This window comes from Taudactylus pleione, unplaced genomic scaffold (genome assembly GCF_031769625.1).
Source record: "Taudactylus pleione unplaced genomic scaffold, aTauple2 ptg000012l, whole genome shotgun sequence".
In the NCBI taxonomy this organism is placed as follows: domain Eukaryota; kingdom Metazoa; phylum Chordata; class Amphibia; order Anura; family Myobatrachidae; genus Taudactylus; species Taudactylus pleione.
In genome coordinates this window covers 885,104-909,939 of record NW_028284415.1, presented here as the reverse complement: position 1 = coordinate 909,939, position 24,836 = coordinate 885,104, and the positions used below count along the sequence as shown (strand labels likewise).

Sequence of the window (24,836 nt, the reverse complement as noted above, 5' to 3'; positions counted from 1 at the left end):
ACCCCGTACCTACTGCCACCAGGGGTGTGGGGAATAGCCATGGGCTGGTTGCCCCTCGGTAGGGGGTACCTAATTTTTTTGGGGTCCCGACTCTCTGAGGGATTCCAGCCCTGGGCTGCCCAGTGTGGGGCTGGTTAATATTATGGCAGGAAGACACCACATTGTGCATCTCCATGCTATAACATTATCTCTTTGGCTGGTTCAGCCCAGTGCTGGTTATTGAAAAATAGGGGGAACCCCACACAGTTTTTTTTCCTTATTTTCCAATAGCCTCACTGTCAGAGTGTCGGGGCTGCTCCTAGCCTGGTGGCTCTCACAGGCTTTTATCAGCATCTGAGCCGCAGGTCGGCTTTTAGTAGCAGCTGTGATATTTTCTTATGACCGTCAACATATGTACCGTTGACATTTTGACCATGTTGACATTTATATATTGTCGTCATTTTGACTGTGTTTACATTTTGACTGTTGACCTTATAACCCTGTCCGCCTAATGTCCATGTTGACCTTATGCTCATGTCGACCTTTTGGTTGTTGACATTTTGACCATGTCAATATTTTGTTATTCAACATTTTGGCGTCGACATTGATTGTGTACGTTTTGACTGTCTAAATTTTGACTACATCTTGGTTAATGTAGTCAGTCTAATGAAAGTGTGTCTTGTTCTATGGGTTCCAGCACCTCACTGCTTTTTGTGACATGTTATTAAATAAGTCCCTTAATGTCCAACAAGAGAATTGTGTTCGTGTTATCATTATGATTGTGTATAATGTTGTTTAAATAAATAAACTACAGAAAGATTATCCAGTTTGTTTCTGTTATTGATATGAGAACTATGGGTTTGATTCATACCCGGATGCTAAGCTGCGCTCTCTCGCTACCAAAAGGGGCCGGGTATGCAAATTCTGTAATCGCACTGTCTGGTGTGTAAGGACGCACTCTATGTTTGAGATAGCGACGGCAGAGTGAGCGCATGCCGGTATAAAGACGCCCACTTTTCTTTCTTAACACACGTCATCTCCAGGCAGTGTATGATTAATCGGAACCATCGAGAGCCATCGGAGCTGCATGCAGCGCTTGAGGTAGACTCTACTCCACCGCAAGCACTGCGATCACTGCAGGCTGAAATGCAACCAAGTGACGTCTACAATGACGCTTCCATGCTAATTATGCACACCCATAAAACGCAGTTTTGTCGCCCAGACATGCCTGCGTTCGCAGCACCACTCCATCGTTCTCAAGCACCTTCCTGTTACCACCCACAAGCGGCACTTTCTGTCACTCATAGTACTCATAGTAGCGCTCAGTCTTTGTGCTAAGAGCGCACCATTCCCAATCACAGTGACTGGTTCGCACACACGCACTGCAATGCATGCGCAGACGGGCGACAATCGCCCATAGCTTGTGTCCATGGCTTAGCGTCCGGGTCTGAATCGACCCCTATATTCAACTAATATTATCCAGAACCTCATTCTGTAGTTCCTCATTTACATAGCATTTATTTTCTTTCTTGCACATTATAAGCTTACTAACACGCAGAGAGTTCTGAAGAACAGTTTTCTGTTTATAATAATATATTCCACTGTGCAGAATATCAGAAAAATAAATAAGCAAACATTGGTTATAAATAATGGAACGATCATTTTAAACCAAAAATGAGATGATCTTACAATCTAATAGGAATCGAGTGGTATAAGCGCATGTTTTAGACAGTAGACCTGCCAGTATAAATGTTCATGAGATCTGAATCACAGGTACTGCTGGAGGAGGGCGCTTGGGCAGTGAGGACTCAGGGCCTGATTCAGAGATGGACGCTAATTCCATTGCAGCTGCGATTTTGCATGGAACGCAGCTGCGAAAATATGCTAATAGTTTCATAGATTACCAGAGCATAGGGATGCACACTGCTGCCTTCTCATATGCGTACGATGTTGCGTACCAGTATAAATATCGGTAACATCGATGCACATCGACCAGCAATGCAGCCCTTGCGGCAGGTCATATACAACGTTTCTCCTGACGCGCTGAAAGATCTTATGCTGCATAGAAGAATGGCTAATTTATGCACGCCCATGTAACAGCGTTTTGTCGGTAAGACACACCTGCGCTTTTCTAACCACCTCTCGTTATCTACCCCAAACACTGACTACCTGTCACTCCCTTGAATGTTAATGGGTTCTTTGTGCGTGTGTAATCGCAAGACAATCGCTGAGCATGCGCAGTGCAGCTTATACACATGCACAATAGCAAACAATTGCTCGATCTGTGTAAAAGTTGCCATTGCGTACATCTCTGTACTGCCGGAGTTGTATCACAGCGCGACCTCCAACCTGCCCAGCCTGAATCCGCTACCGCAAATACACGGCGACTCCACACGTCTTCAGGTCCGTCCTTCATAGACGAAGGACGTGCCCCTGAGTGTTTCCTCAGTAAGACTGTATACACTACAGGAGAGACTCTGCATACTCCACTGTGTCACCACTAATCTTATATATACAATTCATTGGTCTGTTTGTTCCTCTGTCTGTCCGGTTAAGCATTCGGACACCCCTGCAAGGATTGGGTTGAAACCAACGCGACGTGGTCCAGTTGGATACTGGCCAGGTTTTAGGGGGGTTAGGGTTCTGGTTGGACCTTCCATTGGTGTATGCTGGGCAGAACCCGGGGAGCCTGTTCTCAGCCTTCCTCTAGATGGATTTGGACGAAAACTTCACAGAGTGGTAACATTGGATCCCGGTCAGACCTCCAGTTGGTGTACGATGAGCAGAACTTTGACCCGGGGAGTCTAGTCTGGGCCTTCCACTGGATGGATTTTGATGAAAACTTCACAGAGGGATGGCAATTGGTCTGGGATGTCTAATGGAATGATTGGGGTCCCAGTTGGACCTCACGGCAGAGTGCGTCAGGGAGAACTTTTCTCATGGGTGTGTTGGAAGAGCTGCTAAGCTGCTAATTATTTTTATTTTTTTTTTTAACCATAATTTTTATTCAAGGAAAAGGAGAATACAATGATATTCACAACAACTTGTGAAATATATAAGAACATCAATACAATTGAAGTCATAGCCATATCATCTAAGACTACATAAACATTCACCTTACATTTTCGTATAAATTTTTTTAAATGAATAAAATAGATAAAATAAATAAAATAAAATAAATCAAAACAAAACAAAACAGAAGAAAACAAAAATAGAGGGGGGGGGGGGCAACATATAATAATATCATATTAATCATATTAGAACTCATTCTATGTAAATAGTACCACCGTAACATTTCAAAAATGTCATATTTGGACAGACAAGGCATCAAATCCTAGCGGTAGTAGTAGTTGAATAATTAAACCATGGGTCCCATATCTTATTAAATTTATCTGACTGATCCCTAAGAGCAAATGTGATTTTCTCCATATTAGCAATAAACCAAATCTTAGAGTACACTAAGTGTAATGCAGGGGCGGATAGTTGTTTCCAAGACTTGGCCAAAGTACACCTTGCAGCATGTAATATTTGGAGAACTAGTTTATTTGAGGGGGAATTCAGCCCAGATATAGGTAGCCCCAATAGGGCAGTCCATGGGCTTAAAGGAATCGAGTTATGAAGTACATTGTTCAATAAGGATTTTATCTCATTCCAGAAATTAGTGATTTTGGGACACGTACACCAGATATGTATAAAATCACCCTGCTGGCCGCAATTCTGCCAGCACAGTGGGGAAGAGGTTGGAAAAATCCTACACAGTCTAGTGGGAACCAAGTACCATCTTGTATAGATTTTATAAGAATTTTCTTTTATCAGAGTGGAAATGGAAGATTTTGCTACATTACTTCTGATGATTTCCCATGATTCCTCACTAGGAGGAGGACCCAAATCAGCCTCCCACGCCACTTCATGGGAAAGTATATTTGCAGAAACTGAGGAGCAGAGTAAGTGATATAAAATGGAAATTATACCCTGTCTCGTAGGTGTATAATAACAAAGCCTCTCAAAAGGCGTAAATGGTCTACAAATAGAATCTTTAGGGAGAGAGTTAAGAAATGACCTAATTTGAAAGTATTCATAGAGAATTGGATGAGAAATTTGATATTTTTGTACCAAATTCTCCAATGAATACCAAGTAGTGCCCTGTATAAAATCATACAGAAATCTAGGACGTGATGGTAATTTAAACCATGAATGTGACCGAGTGGTATATAATCCAGGAAGAAAATCCGGGTTGTCCCAAATGGGAGTCAAGGGGGAGGGATAGGATGAAAGATTAAATCGCCTAGTGCATAAAAGCCATATAGAACGAGTCAGTTTAGTAGTCGGACCAAGCCTCGGAGCACTCCCCCTAGGGATAGAGGGAGTGAGGATGGAGGACAGAGAATACAATGAGGATTCAGAAGATTGATTGTAGGTGTAAACCAGGTGAGTGCTTGGCCTAAATGGGTAGTGTAATAATACTTTCGCACATCAGGAATTCCACGTCCACCATCTATGGGACTTCTAATAAGAGTAGAGAGTTTCACTGTAGGTTTTTTACCTAGCCAAATAAATTTAATTATTGCTCCTTGCACCCGACTCAAAACCTCACTAGGAATTCTTACTGGTATAGTCTGCATAAAATAAAGAATTCTGGGCAGCACATTCATTTTAACTGCAGACATCCTGCCAAACCAAGAGGTTATCTGGCCCCTCCAAGTTTTAAAATCTGATTCCACATTAGCAAAAAGAGATGGGAAATTTTCCTTGTACAAAGAACTATAACAACTAGTGATATGGATCCCAAGATATTTTATCTTTTTGGAACGCCAAGCAAATTGAAAATTATGTTCTAGTAGATTACGGGTATCTGGGGAAATATGTAACGGAAGGGCCTCCGATTTAGAATAGTTAATCCGATATCCAGCAATTGTAGAATAAGAGGATAGAGTTTGAAAAAGGATACGGACAGAGGTGTGAGGGGAAGAAAGTGCAAGTAATACATCATCCGCAAAGAGTGACAATTTATATTCCCTCTCACCAACTTGAATCCCTTTAATATCAGGGGAAGACCATATTAAAGCAGCAAGAGGTTCTATAGTTAAAGCAAAGATTAAAGGGGAAAGGGGACAGCCCTGCCTGGTGCCATTACTAATTCCAAAGAGATCAGAGTCTCTTCCATTCACTCGAACTTTTGCCATCGGGTTAGAATACAAAATCCCTATACCTCTCAGAAGATTCCCTCCCAGACCAAAACTCCGAAGAGTAGCAAACATAAAAGGCCATAAGATTTTATCAAATGCCTTCTCAGCATCTAATGAAAGAAGCAGAGAAGGCATCTTTCTTTTATTTATAATATGGATAAGATCAACTGTTCTCCTTGTGTTATCCCGGGCCTGTCGACCCGGGATGAAACCCACCTGATCAGGGTGGACAAGCTGTGGTAGTACCTCACTAAGCCTAGTTGCCAAGAATTTGGAGAACAGCTTAATATCGTTATCAAGAAGGGATATAGGCCTATAACTTGAGCATACATTAGGGTCCTTCCCTGGTTTGTGTATAACAACTATTCTAGCCTCCAAAGCACTAGGAGATAGAGTCTCACCCTTAAGAAACCCATTAAAAAGTCTGCACAAATGGGATAATAGAATAGGTTTAAATTTCTTATAGTACAGTAGGGAGAAGCCGTCTGGACCAGGGGCTTTACCAGATTTTTGAGATTTTAAAGTCTCTTCCAACTCTTCTAATGAAATATCTGAGCTTAATTGGGCGACCTTAGAATTACTTAATCTAGGGAGATGACACCTTGCCAGAAAAGAATCGATATCTCTGTCTAAAGAGTGAGAAGGAACAGAATTGTGGTTAGAGTTATACAAATTCCTTCACTATCCTCCCAGGTTCATGCGTTAGATCACCCATTCTAGTTTTGATTGACAAAATATTTTTAGATGAGATTTTAGCTCGTAATTTTCGAACCAGGAGCTTATCGGCTTTATCCCCCTTTTCATAATACCTCTGATTTAAAAGACGGAGACAGAGTTTTGTCTTATGGGATAGTAACACATTAAGTTCTCCTCTAACTTTAATAAGCTGATCTAAGTCAGATTGAATAAGAGAAGATTTATATTTTAATTCTAGTTGGTGTAGCTGTGTAGTTAAATCCAAAATGGCTTGGGTACGATTTCATTTCATTCTAGAATCCATTTGAATAAAATGGCCACGTAAAACTGCTTTGTGGGCTTCCCACAAAGTCATATCTTTGATATCAGGGGTCTGATTTATGGAAAAGTTATCCTTGAGTAAGTGGGAAATCTGTGTTATAACGTCATTATTTTGTAAAAGAGAGTCATTTAGGCACCAGAAAGGAGGCAGAGAAATAGGAGAAAGACAAGACAAAGTGGAGGAAACCGGAGCATGGTCCGACCATGTCATGGAGTGTATATTAACCTCATCAATATGAGGAGTCATGGCCTGACCAATAAATATCATATCGATTCTGGTATATATCTTATGCACTTGGGAAAAAAATGTATAGTCTTTGGCAAAAGGGTCCTGCACCCGCCAAGTGTCAAACAATAAGTGGTTTTTAAGTAGGGATAATAAGGGCCTGATTCAGACCCACACGCAAGCGGCTGTCTGCTCGCAAGTGGGTCGATGGTGTGCACTGCGCATGCGCACGACGGAGGGAGCTCCGTCGTGCGCATGCGCCAGACGCGACGAGCGAAGGACTTTTCTTCGCTCGTTGTGTCTGATCAAAGGGGGCGTGCTGTCGATGTTGATTGACAGCACGCCCCCTTTGGTGGGCGTGCCTCCCAGACGGGGGCGTTCCCAAGGGAACGCCTACCGTCAGAAGCCGGCCCACTGACATCACTAGTGATGTCAGTGGGAGTGATTTTGGCTCTGATAGAGCCAAAATCACTCCGGGCCTTGCGGTTGAGAAACTCAACCGCAGGCTCCGGCTCGCAGTGGCGATGGTCGCGATGGTCAAGACCATCATGGCCATCAACCTGCACGCTCGTATAGGCTGTGGGTGGTGACCCACAGCTATACGAGCGTCCAGGAGGACGCTCCATAATTATGGAGGACGGCCCTCATTCAGAGCGTGCGCTCTGCTCAGAGCGTCCGGCTCTGAATGAGGGCCCAAGGCTTTAGAATTACGCTCTCCAACATAGGTCAATTAAGGTGGCAGAGGATGGGATCTATCATATTTTTGATGAAGAACTGTATTAAAATCCCCTGCTAATATAACCTCCCCCTTAAGGTGATGTGAGATTTTTTAATCTAGAGCAGCAAAAAAAGAAGATTGATTTATATTCGGGGCATAAACATTCACCAATGTAACCAATGTGTTATTTAACATACCCACTATAATAATGAACCTACCCCTCCTATCTCTGAACACCGTCTCCAGTTCCAATTGTAAATGACTCGCAACTAGAATCGCCACTCCCCTTTTTTTCTGTGAATGATCACAGGCATGAAATACAACAGGATACCTTGAGGAACGGAGTTCTGGGTGGGAAGAACCTCGGAAAAGCGTTTCCTGGAGAAAAATCAAATCACCAGACATTTGCTTTAAATCAAAAAATAACTTGTTCCTCTTTTGTGGGCTATTTAAACCCTTAACATTGTAAGTTACGATACGAATTGACATCTATAATAAAAGTAATAATCTCTCGAATAGAACAATAATCGCCCCCCCCCCCAAAAAAAAAAAAATGTAAATTAAAATAGTACATAAGAAAGCAATTTAAGACTCGTAAACCCCGAAAGGGAAGAGTCCAACATGCTGAGCACCTAAAAAAGGAAAGGTAGGAGAAAAAGACCCACCAAAGCTCAGAAAAGGTCATATTGACCAATAGGAGTAAGGCACTGGCCTCACACCGACTAAGACCACTGAAAAAGGAACCCCACTCATTATAAATCGCATATACAAAAATGATCAGAAAAACAGGGACATATCATAGAAATCAAGAACTGAGATCACACTGCTAACATGACCAAAAAAAAAAAATACACAAAATATATCCTAACTGCACTTTTTTTTTTCTCTCTTCCTGCTATATATTTTTCTTTTTATAGTAAATTTTTTTAGAAAGTATCTAAAGAAGTAAAACAAACAAACAAAAAAAACCTAAACCTGCAAAATTGCAAATTCTTCACATAGAGATTCTGCTAATTATTTTTTAAATGTTGACAGTTACATCCAACTCATTGATAACTTAATAACTTGAATATTTAAACCCAGGCAAAACTGGGTACTTCAGCTAGTTTTATATATATATGTGGGCGCATACTCCACTGCAGCCATTGTCTATATGTATAAAGGTGTAGGCTCCCCTATACAGACACCAACTGCATTAACCCTCGCATGTTCTGGGATGGATCTATAGAACCTGCTGTATTGTGTACCTACTGCATTAACCCTGTATTATCCTGCAACTCCTTCTACCTGATTAATAACCACAACCAGGTTAGCTTTTTAATCAGGGCAGGTTTTGCCTAGGGGCTGAGAGGCTGCAACCCTCTCAGTAAAATCCACCACCTATGGCGCCTGTCAGATCGATTGCGCAGGTGCCGGACCCAGCCAGGAGTAGCGGCGGCAGGTGAGTGATTGCACCCTCCCTGCTCCCTCTTGTTTTCAGCGGCGGCAGCCCCCCTCATCAAAGAGGGTAGGAGCCGCCGCTGTTTTTGATAATATGGATTGACCTCTATTACACATTGCTGACACCTATATCAGTGCCTATAGCTTGCAAAGAATATCGACACCGAGAAGGTAGGTGCAGCAACACAAAATAAAAGGATCTGAGTAACTACGGAAAAGTCCTTTATTCACATTAAGGGTGAAAATGTACAGTGCAGAGGCCAGTATGAAACTTCACCAAGTTAAAGGGCTCAAAGAACAACGCTATTTGAAAATTTGCCATGCAGATGCTGTTAAAGCAGGAAATTGTAGAAGGTCACTAGCGATCCCGAGGATAACCCTAACCCAGATGATGTGGATAGAGACCGTAAGCTTAGCTGTAGAGCAGCATGTGCATTCCATTGTTCACGGGAAGATGACAGCAGATGAAATGTGGGTAGCTTTGCACACATCTTATGAAGACAAAGACATAATGAGAAGAATCAACCTGAGGTGCACTCTGTACGGCAATAAGCTTAGTTAATGCAATGAATATGAATGAATATACAGATAGGATGCTATCTCTCAGCAATTGACAACAGTAGGTGTCCAAGTAGACAATGAGGATGTTGCAATGACAATGCCAGTATGATTTTCTAGCTATCACTGGAGATTGTACGGGCCAAGCTGCTGCAGTTTCAAGAACGCATTCCTGTTGAGACCAATGCTGAGAATTCTATTTTGCTATCAAAGAGCGTAAACCCAGAAAGCCCAAGTACAAGTGCTTAAAGTGTCACAAGGTGGAACATAAGGTCACAGAATTCAGAGCAAATGAACCAAGTGGTACTTCATCATGTAAGCGTGATAGAAAGAATGAGTCAGCATTAAATGTAGCCGGCAGTCACTGCAGTCATCCCTGCTTACAGAAGTTCTCATTTCCATTTCAGTTAAAGAACTCAAAACCCAAAATAGGCATAAAATGCAGTTTTGTGTGGAACTGAAATAGATAACAGAAAATAAGATTATGCTTACTTTGGGCACACCATTCCCCAGATCTGCCTGGCTTCCTGATACCTCTTGGGCTTCTATACTGCAATCCCATCTAAGCTTACTGCATGCTCTGTTTTTGAACATGCAGAGCATGTGTCAATGTTCCTCCTCTCTATACTCCCACTATTGCAAATGATAACTTCACTGGGAGGAGCATAGACACCTGCTCAACTATGCTTGACATGTGGCAAGTGGGTAAAGCAGTGTATTGTGCTAGCATTAGAGTGGGTTCCAGACTATAGATAGTTAAAAGGTCGACAGTGTCTAGATAGACACCAGATGTTAGACAGGCAGTAGGTCGACAGATACAAAAGGTCGACACAAAAATGGTTGACATAAAAATGGCAACACACTTTTTTTTTTGTTAGGGTTGGGCACTTACCGGAGGGTTAGGCACTTACCCCGATGGTTAGACACCAGGAGGGAGGGTTACGATTAGGCACAAAGGGGAGGGTAATGGTTAGGGTGAAGATTAGTGTTAGAAAAAAAATAAATGTGTCGACCATTTTTATTTTGTCAACCATTTTTGTGTTGACCATTTCTACCTTTCAACCTTCTATGTTGACCTTTAGTGTGTCGACATTTTGCATGTCTAATATCTGGGGCCAAATGTAATAGGGTGAGAGTTTAGAAAATGTGAGAGAAAACTCTCACATTTTTAAACTCAATGATATAAAGTCACAGAACATGCAAACTTGCATGTGTTTCAGACTCAAAAAACTCTCAAGATTTAAACTCTCATCCAGCTGTTTCCTGTATTGAAAATACAACTCGATCAATCTATTAGTGTGGGAGTTTTACTGCTAAACCCTCACATTTTTTAAACTCACCCTATTACATTGGCCCCTGGTGTCTATCTAGAGACATTGTCAACCTTTTAACTATCTTTTATACCACACCCAATTAGAGCCATCATGGACCATGGCAGACGTGGTCAATGGTGTGTTCATGGTATGTTTTTAGCTTTTTTTTACTGACTCTTTCATCTCCATCCAAAGCAAACGTTTTATTTTTGGACAAAGTTAACTTTTTTTGTTGTTGTATTTTTATTAAAGCATCATATGAATTGCACAAACAAAACTAAATATATTGATATAAAACCAATACCGTTAAATCATAAAAATATCCATACATAGAAAATATTAGGAACATAATGTGAAATGGTAACCACGAACAAAGAAACGTACAGCTGATTATTATAACTAGCAGCCATAATCACATTCGTATATAAAAAAAATATATATTTTTGTCTTCTAGCCCACAACGACAGAGTTAATTTTTAAGCAATTTATTATAGTTTTTCCAAAAAAAAAGGTCCAACTTGTCTGGTTTCCAAACTCTACTTAGCGAAATGTCAACATTTATTTATGGAAAACACAGTATTTTCATCTCCCTTTTCTACATTTTAACCCAAAGACTTAAGTATAAGTAGGAATACATTAACACATTGGTTTATGATGTATCAATTATTCTCTATTCAAAGTGTTTAGTACGCTGGTTAGATTTTTTTTCTCACTTATTTTTACTCCCTATTTACTGTTAATTTTTTTCTTCTCATTTTATTTATATATATATAAATTTATTTTGTTGTTGTTTGTATGACACACACACCCATGCGTGTGCGTGAAAAATGGCATTATACCTAGGTAATGTTATATAGCCAGTAATGAAAATTAAACTAGTACCTTTCAATGTACATTTGTGCAAAGAACACTCTTACTAGTGATGTTGCTTTTAATAAGAGCTATTACTGTATTATTTTTCCAGGAAAGATCTCCATTGTATAATAAATAATCCATATGTTACATTGTCTTCATTATTGTCAGTTACTCTATTATAAACAAACATAAATGTTATTGGAGTCTTGGACATAACTACATTTGTATATTAGTTTTTAATTATTTAAAGAAAAAAGCACTAAACGAAAGAATACAATCTTTGATTAAAAATAATAATCATAAAAACAGCAAAAACTAAATGGCTCTAAATGACTGCTAGAAAACACAAGTAAATATTTCAATAATATAATAAAAATGTTAATGATATTATGACATAGCAATAGAGGGATTGTGCATTGTCATTGCTTGGTTGCTTTGATAAACGGCTATTATTGCTATGTGTAATGGAAAGTATGGTGCAGGAATGCTGTGCAGTAAGCTGACCTCAAGTAACATGTGGATGGATGTGTAGAATGAGAGGCCCCCTACTCCCCTCCTCCCTCCTCGGGCTGCAGACCCCTGAGCCAGGCATGGAGGGCTGTTTAAACTGACATTCTTGTGTGTAAGGATCTCCCATTGGCCCCAGCAGCAGCCTCACATCCTTCCTTCTGCTGATGTCACACACATGTAGGAACTGAGGCTGCATCATCTGCTGCTGCTGGGGGGATACAAAGCAGCAGCAGCCAGAACCTGCCCTGTGCTCTGTGTGCAAGTGCTGGGAGCTCAGTTTATCTATCTCCCTCTAGTCTAGTGCATCATTTGGGCTGGGGGTCTTCTCTTGCAGGAGCTGGAGAGTGACAGGCATTCCTCTGCAGTGCTCGCTCTTATAGTTACAGGGGTTCTTGGCATGTCCTGATGGCTGCAGAGCTCTGATCCCTGATCATTTCCACGCGTGGACTGGAGCCGCGGCTTCTGTATAGATTGTTTATAGGATGCTGCTTACTGCCTGAGGATCGGGGGCTCTGAGATCGTGGTCAGCCACAGCCAACCCTCATGCCCTCAGGGGCACACTCTGCAAGGATCTCCATCATATAGGGGTGCTGTGGTGTCCCTGCAAACTCCTTGTATCACACCGCCTCTTCCCTGCACTGGTTCCTTGTCAGCCCCTTATCATGCTGCTGAAGGAGTACAGGATCTGTATGCCTCTGACTGTGGAGGAGGTAGGTGACTGATGTTATTAATGAGTGTTAATAATAATTATACATGTTTGTGGGTGGCATTATTAACCAATTGATTTATTGGATGGGGTGACTTGACTTCTGTACTGTTAGTAACCTATTCATTGCCGGAGGAGGGTGATATGATTCCTGTACTGCTAGTACTCATTATTTGCTGGAAGGGGTAATCTCTTTAGTCTTGTGCTAATCAGACCTTAGAATATTATTTTCTCCTGGTTACCCCATAAGTTCTCTTTGTGTGTGATTTCCTTCATCTCATAATAATCAAGTGTGAGAAGAATCCTTCTGCATCAGAACTGTGATGAGCAGATTTATCTAGTAGTAACAACTTCAGTGCTGGGGTCAACTAGCAGGTTCCTCTAATTCCAGTAACCCATTCAATGTTTATCTTTAATGAGTTCATCCTCCTAGTACTGGTTTCAGCCCTACACTGAGATAATGTGATCCATTTGTTACCAGCACCCATTGAGTGCTGGGCTGTAATGAATCTTTTCCACTGGTTCCAGTAACACATGAAATGCTGGTCTGTTCTGCACTGGTTATAGTAATAAACAGGTTTATGCTGTGTATACTACTCTAGTACTAGAAACCCGTTTTGTTTTGGCCTTATGATCAGTAAATTCCTATGATATTAGTAAACTATTAATTGCTATATTGATATGAGTGTATTCCTTAAACCATTAATTGTTATTATTCATTTAGTATAGTGCTAGTAGTAACCCTTTCAGATCTAGTAGGCACAATTTAATTCCACTAGTATTTGAAATCTCTTTAGTCTTCATAGATTATTAGCAATTTTTGGGAGAGGATGATCTTGATGCTCTTATGCTTCTCAGTGGGTGATATGATTACTGTAGTACTACTTACCAGGTTACTACAGTTACTTGCAGGAGAGGATGTCATTTTTATTGCTACCATATTACTGTACAGGAACAACTGGATTGGTTATCATTTCTTCTTGTATAAATATCCTGCCTGTTATTGCCATTGCCTGATGGATCTTGTTCTTGCAAATCAATTTATCTAGTACTATTAACTGTTAGTTCTCAGAAGAGACAGTGACATTGTTCCAATAGTACTGATAACCCATTAATTGCTGAATGAGTGGATTCATTTGGTAATAGATTGAGTACTTGGATGGATACTAAGGGCCTGATTCAGGTTTGCAACTGCGCATGTGCGTAGAAAACCCCTATGATGCTTGCGTCACACCGAGTGACAAAGGTGCTGTTGCGATCGGGACAGAGGGTATCAGAAATGGGGAGGCAAAGTGATTGGCGTTCCTGGGTGGTGACAGGGAGGTGGCTAGTCCATCTCATGGGAGTGTTATGGTAGTGTCGCGGGTATGTCAGTGAAAGCAGCTGTGTACCCAAATACGCGGCCGAAATCACAGAGGCCATCTGCCATAGGGCTGCTGCGCTTACGGTGGCATCTAAAGAATGAGCGGCAGTATTACAGCATGCAGAGACCCTGAGAGTGGCTCTCTCAGACCTTGTACTACAGGCGCAGGCTACTATTGGCTGATACCTGTACTAGCAATTACATATTATCGCAGCCGCGACTCCGGCAACAGACGCAAGAGCTAGCGTAGCAGCGTCCACCTCTGAATTAGTGCTGTAAGTTAGCAGCATTAACACTTTAATTACTGGCGTAGTCATGTGACATAGATGCTCTGTGCTACTGAATAATCCAGGGTTGGGCTGTGGCAGGGCATGCTGGGATGTGTAGTTCTACAAAAGATGGAGGGGCGCTTATTGCCCACCCCTAGGATAATCTCTACTCTCCTAGTGTGACCTGACAGTCTTTTATTCTATCAACATACTTGTAAACTTTAACGTTGTAAATTAAATGTCCCATTACAGTGTTTTCTTACATTTCAGCTTATTAATATCTGTCTTTGAAAATATTCAGGTGATTTCTTGCTCTATTATACCCCTTTCTCACTGCCATCAAATAACCCGGGTTACTGCGCAGTGTGAAAGGGGTCAGTTGAAATAACCTGGGTCGAGCGACCCGGCATTTCAACTTGGGTAACAAGCAGGGTTGAACACGAGTTCAAACCGGCTTGCGTTGCGTTGTGAACGGGTGACCCGGGTCTCGTTCACTGTATCGGGAGAGCCGGCGCTTGGAGATGAGTTCAGCAGCGATGGCAGTGATGTAATCGACCCGGCATTATTGTGGGGTCCGGCCCCCAGTCTGAAAGTGGTCTCAGGCAAGTCGCACCCGGGATCAACGCGTGTACAAATCCCAGGTGCGACCTGCCAATAGCTATGTGAAAGGGGTATAAGCTGGCACCAGATTACAGTAATGTCATAAATCAGGTTGATTAGCAGCTCTTTGTGATGAGACCTGTTACCTTTCACATCAGAGATTCATCCCTGGGTTGAGGGATTAGAGAAATATAATTAATAATTTCAGATCACTTTTTTTATCCTTCTAAGTTCCTCTATTTACATCATGAACACTTCTGCACTTCTGCGGGTACTGCCCTCCAGTCTTATGTATTGGGAAAATGCTGTGTACATTTGTGCCAACACTGCTGACCAGTCTGTTCCACTCTCCTGGCAGCAGACTTAATATACTGTTACATTGTGTATTGTCACTGCTGTTTTTATTTATGTGAGAACTTTGCACATGATTTCTTTTTTGCTTCCTTGCTTTTGTCCAACAAAATATTGCAGTGGTTAAGACTGGTTTGTTCATTTGTTAAGCTGAGGTATTTTAATAGCCACAGGATGGCGCTCTATCAGCTTATACATCGAATTTAAACGTGTATACAGCTACTATAAGCGTTAACAGGTCTGTACATCAAATCTTCTGGTATAGCTTCTTATGTATAGCTGCCATGGTAACTTCTGGTTCCACGCCTCTGTAGTCAGAGGCTGAACATATAGAATGTATTGGGTTGTGCTTGAATAATTTTTTATGTAATAGGTAGATACAATTTTGATCTGCTTGTTTACAGCAATACCTTTATTTGTGAGTCAATTCATTATATTTGCTCCCCTTAGGCCACAAGTTGCCTGCTCCTATGACAACTCGATACATCTATAAGTCCAGTGGATTTATAAAGCTTTATAGAAAATAATAGGTTCCCTAGAGACAGTTGTTTGATTTACCTACAACCAAATATTAGCTTATACCACATATTGATACAAAACCTATTTAAGGGGTGATAGCATACATTTTCAGTGGTCAAGGAGAGGCTCTCTGAGTGGATCTCTAACCAGCATGCATTGGGGGCAGCCATTTTTGTTATTGTTGTGAACAGAAATCAGGGCTGCTCATTAGTTGCTTGTTAGTCTGTAAGTGAATAACTCCAGACACTTTAACTGGGAGAACAGACCGGCCAACTGAACCTGCAGATAATTATATTTACCCATATGTGTCAGTGACTGGTTTATTTTAATTTCCATTATAAAAACATATTTATTTCTTGCATTGACCAATGCGCTCATGCACGGCAGACTTTAAGATCTAAATGGTCACCAAACACAAGTGAGTATGTATGCACACGTCTACAAACATTTCAATGCACTATAAAACATATATCGGCCCATTTATCAATAATCACATACTCAATGCAATCTGGGCGCGATATCAGCTCCCAAATTTGTATTGCAGTATGCGATTATACCTCGGGAATGGAGCAAAGAGCACATGCAGGGACAGTGGTTCCGATGTGTATCACTCCTCTACCGGGACTCCTAACCATTCATGTGCGGGCTGGGGAGGTTTCCAGAGGATTCTCTCCCAGTACATTTTAGGAAGTGTAGCTTATAGGCTACAGCAGCATATTCTGATGGCTTTAACTGCGGGGACCAAACTGCAAAGCATTCCAGAGCTCTGTAAATCTGACAGCATCACAACCCCCATAGAAACCTATGGAGGTTGTGGCTGCTGTCGGAAATGGATGGACAGCTGCAGGTATCAGAGATATCTGCTACGGTCCCTCCATGGTACATTCAGGTGATACTGAATATTTGGGGGTATGCCACGAAAATGGGTGTTTTCAGGGAATATACTGCAGATATTTAATGATAAATGGGCCCCATATTAATATACTGTACTATAAATGTAGGAGCCAAGTCAACAGTATTCATACAGACCTACATATATACCAAAGAGACAGCTTGGTGGAAGGACTAAGGGCCTGATTCAGAGATGAACGCAACTGCAAATCGCCCGCAGATCGAGCGGGTTGTTTGCCATTGCGTATGCATTGCAGGGCGCGTGCGCAAAGACAGCAGTGCGATCTCCATGCGTTCACGCAGACCAGGGAGTCCCATTGTAGATTGATTGACAGGAAGTGACCGTTTGGGGGTGTTGATAGGGGATGGTTAGCGAAATGCAGGCGTGCTTGGTCGTTTGAACGCTGTTACGTGGGTGTGCATAAATTAGCGACTACAATTGCATACGCAGCTCTGCGTGGCTGAAGAGCTCCCTGGCCTGCGGCAGGTCAGACCTACCGCAAGGATAAAATGGGCGCCGACGAACTTCGATGGTACCGATGTTTACGTAGGTATGCATAGTCGCACGCAGGTGAGAAGGCAGTAGTGGCCGTCTTTATGCTCGGGTGATCTTTGCTAACATTAGCATATTTTTGCAACTGCGTTGTGTACGGAAACGCAGTTGCGATCACATTAGCCCCTAATGTATGTTGATTATTGGGATAGTTGAGGGGTGTGTAATACTTTTACATTTTGTGCAAAATAAATCAGGATATATTTATTAAAATAATAGGATTTGTAGCAGTCTCAGAATACTGTATGAAATTCTGGGTTGGGTGAATCTAGAAAAATGTTATTATACTGTTAAAATCTAAATAGGATGGATCACAGCCCTTTGTTTTATATACATAAATGAGAATCAGTTAATAATTTTTGTGTAAAGCACCAGGCGTTTTCCTTTCCACAGTACAATTGGGCAAAGTGTATCCCTAGAGATGTACATTCTGCATAGAGCCTATGCATAGTGAGATGCTGGCTCTGTATAGAGAGCATTTAGGAATGAGTGGGTGCAGGTTTTGCAGCTCATTCAGGCTCAAGTCAGCCCTTCAGAAATCTGAGGCAGAAACATTAATGGGAGGAACCATTCACAAAATCTTCCCCGAGGCTGAGCGCTTACACGGATTTGTAAGTGGATAGTGCTGGCTATTCTCGCTTTATTTTAGCAAACTCTCCACGATCTAACTAGAGACATAAAATGATTTATTCCCAGGCATTTAATCCTTGGCAAATCATTTCTATCTGCAGAAACCTCACATTTCCACTAAATTTCATAGTCCTCCATTTCCCTGGACAGCATGAAGATTTGGAATGTATAGCTGGTACTTTTCTCTTCCTGGTATTTTCCTGGTATTTAATACTGATAAAACTCTGCAGTTACATACATTACAACTTGTTTTGTGTGTAAAGATAGCTGAGCTGCGCCATGTCTCTCATTCTGTACGATGGATTTACAGATTTACATTATTCTGTGCGTATGAGCAACATAGTGCCACTTCTCTCATATTGCACCCAGGATGCAAATTCTCAGTTTCTGTTCTGCATTTAAGAATAACTGCACAGTGCCACTTCTCTTGTTCTGCATTCTGGATACAATTAGTATCTGCTTTATTTTGTATGTAAGGACAACAGTGTTGATACATTTCTATTTTCCCTATACTTTGCATTTCAGTGTCAGCATTTCATCTTTCACACTCTCTTTCAGAACATACCATGTTGAATGTATTTCCCACTTATTCCCAGCTCAGGTATTAAATGCAATTATGGTTATTGTCAGTGTAGTCCTTTTGACCAGTCTATCACTCTCTAGAGTTCTCTGCCAGTGTTTAATGATTTGCATGGTCTGCAGAATTGTATTCATACAGTATATCTAATACATTAATCTTATAGTCTGCCTATAAGACTCAGCTTAATGTAAATATTAAATGTATATTGAATGTATTTGAAATGTCACGTCAGGGAGTACATTTACTAAAGGTCGATTTTAATTGATTTTGATTGATTTTAAATTGATCAAAATCGAGCAACATCGATGTTGTGTTTCTAGGGCTAAATCACACATTTACTAACACAATTTTGATTATATTTTTTTTAAGTATTAGTAAATGTGTGAGTTAGCCCTAGAAACTCAAAATCAATGTTGATCGATTTTAAAGGCATAAACATCGATTAAAATTAACCTTTAGTAAATATACCCCTTGTAGCTGTAAAATGTGTCTAGTTTCCAGAGAGAGTACCAGGCTTTAATACAGGGTGTGCCACTCGCTATTGACCACAAAGTTTTTCTTATAACTTTTAAAGCAATTGACGTAAGTTAGTGAAATGTGACACAGACATACCTTGGTCTATGGGAAACACGAGGAAGCGGGGAGGCCGGTAGTCTGTCTTTCACTTCCTGCTCCTTTGCTTCTGGCATTTTCGGCCGGCCTCCTCCATATACATCCAATAATGTTCCCATGGTTTCCAGTTTTTTCATCAGATGCTGAATGGTGAATATTGCCAGTGGTTTCTGACCTTCAAACTGCTCAATAAATTGTCTTTGGCGTGCCTTTATCCACACAGTTTTCCAGTACGTCTGGACAATAAATACGCGTTATTCAGCTGTGTACTTGTTCATATCGGCACGTAAGACACAGAAACGATGACTGTGGACGCCTCAGTACGTAACACCACTGTCAGAAGCAGGAACACCTACTGACTAGCAGTGGCAGCTCCAGAGGTGGGGTTGCAGCACAGTCCAAAAGTCACTTAGGGGAAACACACCAACTGCCACCCTCATTGGCATCCTCCCTGGCAGTTAGTGTAGCTCCCTTATTTGAATTTTGGACTACGCTGCTGACTAGGGTGGTGAACATCTGGCCTTCACTTCACGCATGTGTGACCAGCTGGCCTGGATGCTAATGGCAACCACTTTCAACACTTGCTATGACTTCCTCATGTTTCCCATAGACCAAGGTATGTCTGTGTCACATTTCATTAAATTACGTCAATTACTTTAAAAGTTATATGAAATAGTGAGTGACACACCCTGTAGTTGTCCTTGAAATTGTTCTTAATTTTCTGTGGGGGTTTTTATATACAATTTATACTATTGACCAAATGCACAATAAATTTGCTATGTTCCTGTTATGTTACAACACAAAATAGAGCTCTGTAATCACTTAGGACATGATGAGTACCGAAATACTGCATGTTCAGACAAGGCAGGAATGCATGAAACCATCGTGGACGCTCCGGCGTCACAGCAAAGTGCCCAACAAATGATATTATAATGTTGGGAAGCATACATTAGCGAGCAGAGAGCACATTGCCTTACTGTATAAATAAGGTGACTCATGAAATTAATGTTCTACATGTGAAAATATTTCTCATTTGTTATAGTAATAATTGAGGTCACTGTTACCAGGGTGTCAGGTGGAGGAAACACTATAGGGCCAATCTGTAGGACCCAGGCTTTGTTCTTTCTCAAAGAGCTGTGCATCTCTCTAATTCTCTCTACCACTATATTGTGCACTGAGGGCTGATTCAGGTTGAATCGCAATGCTGCATTCGCACGCAGCCGGCCGATGTTTACATTCTGCGCATGCTTACAAGATGCAGTGCGCGTGCGCGAACAAGGCAGTGTGATCAGGAATGCGATCGCAGTCAGTACGCCCACCCATCACGTAGTGATTGACAGGAAGTGCTGTTTGTGGGTGGTGACGGGGTGGGGTGGTCGTGCAAATGCAGACGTGTCTGTGCGCTTGAACGCTGTTGCGCTTGAACGCCGTTGCAGGTTCACAGTGAACCCGTCCGCAGCCTGAGTACTCACTGTGTGCAGGAAGTTTAGCAACTTCTGCAGCAGGGTCATGTCAACAACAAGTGTGTGTGCAGCTCCGATGTTACTCGATGTTACCGATGATTTTGCATACTTGCCCATTAGTACGTATGTGAGAAGAGGGTAAGGGGGTGGCATTATGTAGTGCCGGGCGTCTGCATCTTGTGCTGCGACAGCAGTGCAAATGCATTTAGTATGTTTTCACATCGGCCGACTGCGTGCGAACGCAGCTTTGCGATTCAACCTGAATCAGGCCCTGAGACACCTTAAGTCAGGGCTTATTGTCAACTTATTATGTTTATAGTGTGACATGTTTATGATTGTAAATTAGTACTCCATAATGTGCGTAATTTCATTCTTAATACTCCCTACAGTGTGTAAATGCATACCAAGTACTCCCTTTAAATTTACATCCAGCAACCCAATATCTATTGTTTAGAAATATCCCTTGTACTGATGCAAATTCTTTTTACCAGATCATTAGATTGTTATTTTTAGTGGAAGTGCCCCTTGAATCAATCTCAAGTATCCCATTGGAGTGCATTTACTATCTGTTGAGAATACTCGCTGAGAGCTAAGCAGGGCCCAGGTACTAGGGGTGTGGTCAAATTTGGGAGGCGTGGCCACACATCCACACATCTCCAAACTCAAAATAGCAAAATACTATTCATGTCGCTGCCCAGTACATTATACCAGCTGTGATGACCTACATATAATACCAGCAAAAGTGCCCATCACATTACACTACCAGGAGAGCACATCATATTATATTGTCTGTGTCTCCCTACATATTACACTAGTAGTGGTGCTACGTAGAATGAAGTAGTAAAGATACCCATTATTTTACATCAGCAGGGTTCCTGATCAAATTAATCATGGATGGCCACTCATCGTGTTATACCAATACAGATTTGGATCACATTACACCAATAAAGATAATCCACATTATACTGGTAGAGATCCCAATAACTGTCATTTTGACAGCTTCTGGGATAATGTGGGAAAGGAGACATGAGAGAAGTTTCTATAAGTTCCTAGTTCCCATTCTGGGGGAGCCAGAAACTGAGCTCTTGGGCAAAGCGGGACAAGAGGAAACTCGAGGTTGGCGACTATATATAAGGCACTCCCGGGACCAATTGGCAGTTCTGAGGAGAGTTACCCAGCTGAGAGAATGAGGTCCAGCACACTCCACCACCGCAAATAGACTTATTGCTCTCCAATGGGGACAATCCGCTAATATTCTTGCAATGATTATAGACTTCTGCAAATATTATTTATATAGTATTTGGCTTTTGAGAATAGCATTTAGCTATACCCAGTGACTTTGAATTTCTTCACTTCACAGTTCATTAGTAAAAGGTGTGCATTTTATAGATAATGAAATTCCTACATTACGTTACAGTATAGTGTAGTTCTGTGCCAATATCAAAGCACAAATCACAGAAGTGCAAATCGACGTCTAACATCCGTTATATTGTAAATGAGATGGTGTATTCTTAAAATATACAGATTTTGCTAGCGAACACTAAAGTACGCAACTCTCCACAGACGGGGGAAAGATTAAGCGTGTTCATCACCTCATTTATTCATGATTCATAATTCTACATTTGTGGGAAACATTTTGGTCATGATGAAACCTAGGCCTGTCCACCGTGTAATACAGGGCCTGATTCAGAGCTGGATGAAGTATCTATTCTGGTCGCAAGCGGCTGTTTTCAGTCTGCACACGTGTCAGAGACGCACTGTGTATGTGCCGCAATGGTCTTGCGACGGTAGTCGTAGTGAGGGTTAGGACACAGAGTGATTGACAAACAGTTTGGGGAAGATAACGGGGAGTGGCGATAAAACATAGGCTGTGCCGGGGGCGTGTTGCAAGCAGCGACTGCATTCTCGTACGCAGCAGTACTGGCCCCGGTGGCTTCATTGCAACAGACACTCTGAGCAACTATAGGGATGCGTAAGTTGCTCAGAGGTACGATGGCGGATCTGAGAAGCTGGTGGCGGCCGTCTCTGTGCAAAACACGGCAGCTGAGACAATTGCAATGAATGTTACAATAAAGAGCAATCAATCAAATAAACAAAGTGACCAGAAGATCATGTTCTTCTCAAAAACCAGCTATAAATGTCCTGAAATACTATCAAATATACAATAGATTAAAATTTGTGCAAGACACATCGCTGCGATTCTCATGTACATATAATACACATGGAAGTAACATTATATGTATTCGTAAACAAAGAACATTATCAGACACCAAGTATGTGTCACCTGATATCCTTATTCTTGTCAGAATCAAATACAAGGGTTAAAATAAAAAATAAAAAGTAACTTGCTGGCCCCCCCTCCCCCTCCCCCACTTCCTCCTTCCGGTCAGATTTAATGGAAAAGATGCACTTTGCATTAAGTATTATGTTTCAACATATATTACTGCACATTTACCGCAACTTCAAATACTGCAAATTCCTCCATTAACAATTTTTTGGATAATGAAGGAAAGACAGAAAATAAAGTTATCATTATAAGGAAATTTGTTCAGTTATATCATACTATCACTAGCTATCCTCCAATAATACTTGTGTATGGGATGAGCTGACAGTGAAGGGTGAATACTACAGGAGCTGATGCTTACAATAACTTGTGCGCACCAAAATAAGATCAGAGTTGTGGAAAATTACCAGAATTACCCCAGGACAGCTGCCTGACAGCCCCCTCTGAATGTCTGTCACCCTCCATCCATCCAAGGAATGCCGTCACTGTTGTAGTGGAAAAAAGGATGGGTTCAAAGAGAACATAATTAGGAAGTACAGATCGTCTACCATTGTGGCAGAGGAGTTTTATCTTGTAAGAGACTCGTACACCTAAGTGTGGGAGTGAGACAAGACATATACCTAGATATGTGAAGGAGACAGAAGGCCTGATTCAGAGCCGCTCATAAGCGGCCGCTCGTTCGCTCCGAGCGATGTTCGCACAACTGCGAATGCATACGGCTCGTAATACGCATGCACGAACCAGTCAGTGCGGTCGAAATTCATGTGCTCGCAAAATAGCGAATGCCTGCTAATTTGAGTGACAGGATGAGGCGTTTGTGGGTGGTAACAGGGGAAGGTGCTTGAAAACGGCGAGTGGTGATCCGAACATAGGCGTGCCAAAAGGTCAAAACGGGCGTTTTAAGGGTGTGCATAATTAACAAAGCAGCGTCATCGACCACGTCACTTGGTTGTTTCTTAGCCTGAACTGTTCGCATGATTGCGGTAGGAAATTCCAACCACAAGCACTGCGAGCAGTTCAAATGCCGTTCGATGTACTCGATTAATGAAATAAATAGCGGAGATGACGTAGGATGCGAGCGGCCAGGGGGCGTTTTTATCAAAATAGTGGACGCAGGTTTTGTTCGCTCGTTCAGGCTTAGAGGCGTCAACAGACCACAAAGAGCGAGCACTTCATTTAAATAGCCAGCCCTTTTTTCAGAACGACCGTTCGCAAATAGCGTCCGGCTCTGAATCAGGCCCAGAGATCATACACCTGAGTATTCAATAGACACACACTCAAGTATTTGAGCAAGAGCAGGGGCATCTTTAGAGAGGAGGGGGCCCGTGTGCATCCCCTGTCACGGCCCCCTCCTCTCACGCCAGCGGCCGACTGATGCGGCTGGCTGGCCGGCCACCGCAGAATCAATAGACTCTGGGCAGTAGAGTGTGCCCGGAGTCTATAGCGGGCGGCCATTTTCCGGTGTTTGAGCATCGCTGGGAGTCCCGACGCGGTACTTCGGAGAGGTAAGTTTTACACAATATGGGTGCAGGGTGTGCGGTACTGGTCTCCCTTGGATCCGGGGGCCTGTGTGCACCGCACCCTGCACCCATTATAGATAGGCCCCTGAGCGAGAGACAGATCTGATCTGAGTATATGAGAGAGACACAACACACACAAGAATCTGAGGGAGGGAGAGAGAGATCATACACTGTTGCAGAGCAACCACTACGTGACAACAGTGCTAATATTGTTTAAAGCCTTTGTTAATTATATGGTTCCATCGTACACCTACACAACTGTAGAACAGTATACACTATGATCTAATTTTTCTTTTAATCACACTGCTGGGAGGAAACTATATTATTTATCAGGGCCGGCACCAAGTCTAGCACCCTGTGCGAGAACTATATCCATAATTAATACTTTTATTGACGGAAAGTTTTTGTCTTATTTTTTCATTAAACAAATTATTCGACAGAAGAGAAACAAAGAAGTACAGAGTAGACTGGTGCCAGCAACAGTACAAGCTAGGGCGTTTGTCCTCAGACTCTAACGTTAATGAGGATGCATAGCACAAGATTGTCTCTTTTTCCTGTAAATTTTAATTTTCCTTAAAAACTGCAGCCTCAAGTGTTTATAACTTTCCTTGGGGCCACTTCATACCATGTCCTGGCCCAGTACACTCTGCTTGGTGTTAATTAAAGTCTGTCCTGTGTTTAAATGATGATTGT

General features: G+C 41.9%; 1 protein-coding gene across 1 annotated transcript in view; it reads left to right on the top strand.

The window, feature by feature from the left end:
• Nucleotides 1-12,477: 12,477 nt before the first annotated feature.
• Nucleotides 12,478-24,836, top strand: part of PITPNC1 (phosphatidylinositol transfer protein cytoplasmic 1) — a 285,340-nt gene continuing 272,981 nt past the window's right edge. The window contains exon 1 of the mRNA XM_088468531.1: nucleotides 12,478-12,512. The gene's annotated coding sequence lies outside the window, so the exon portion shown is untranslated. The remainder of the gene's footprint in view (nucleotides 12,513-24,836) is intronic.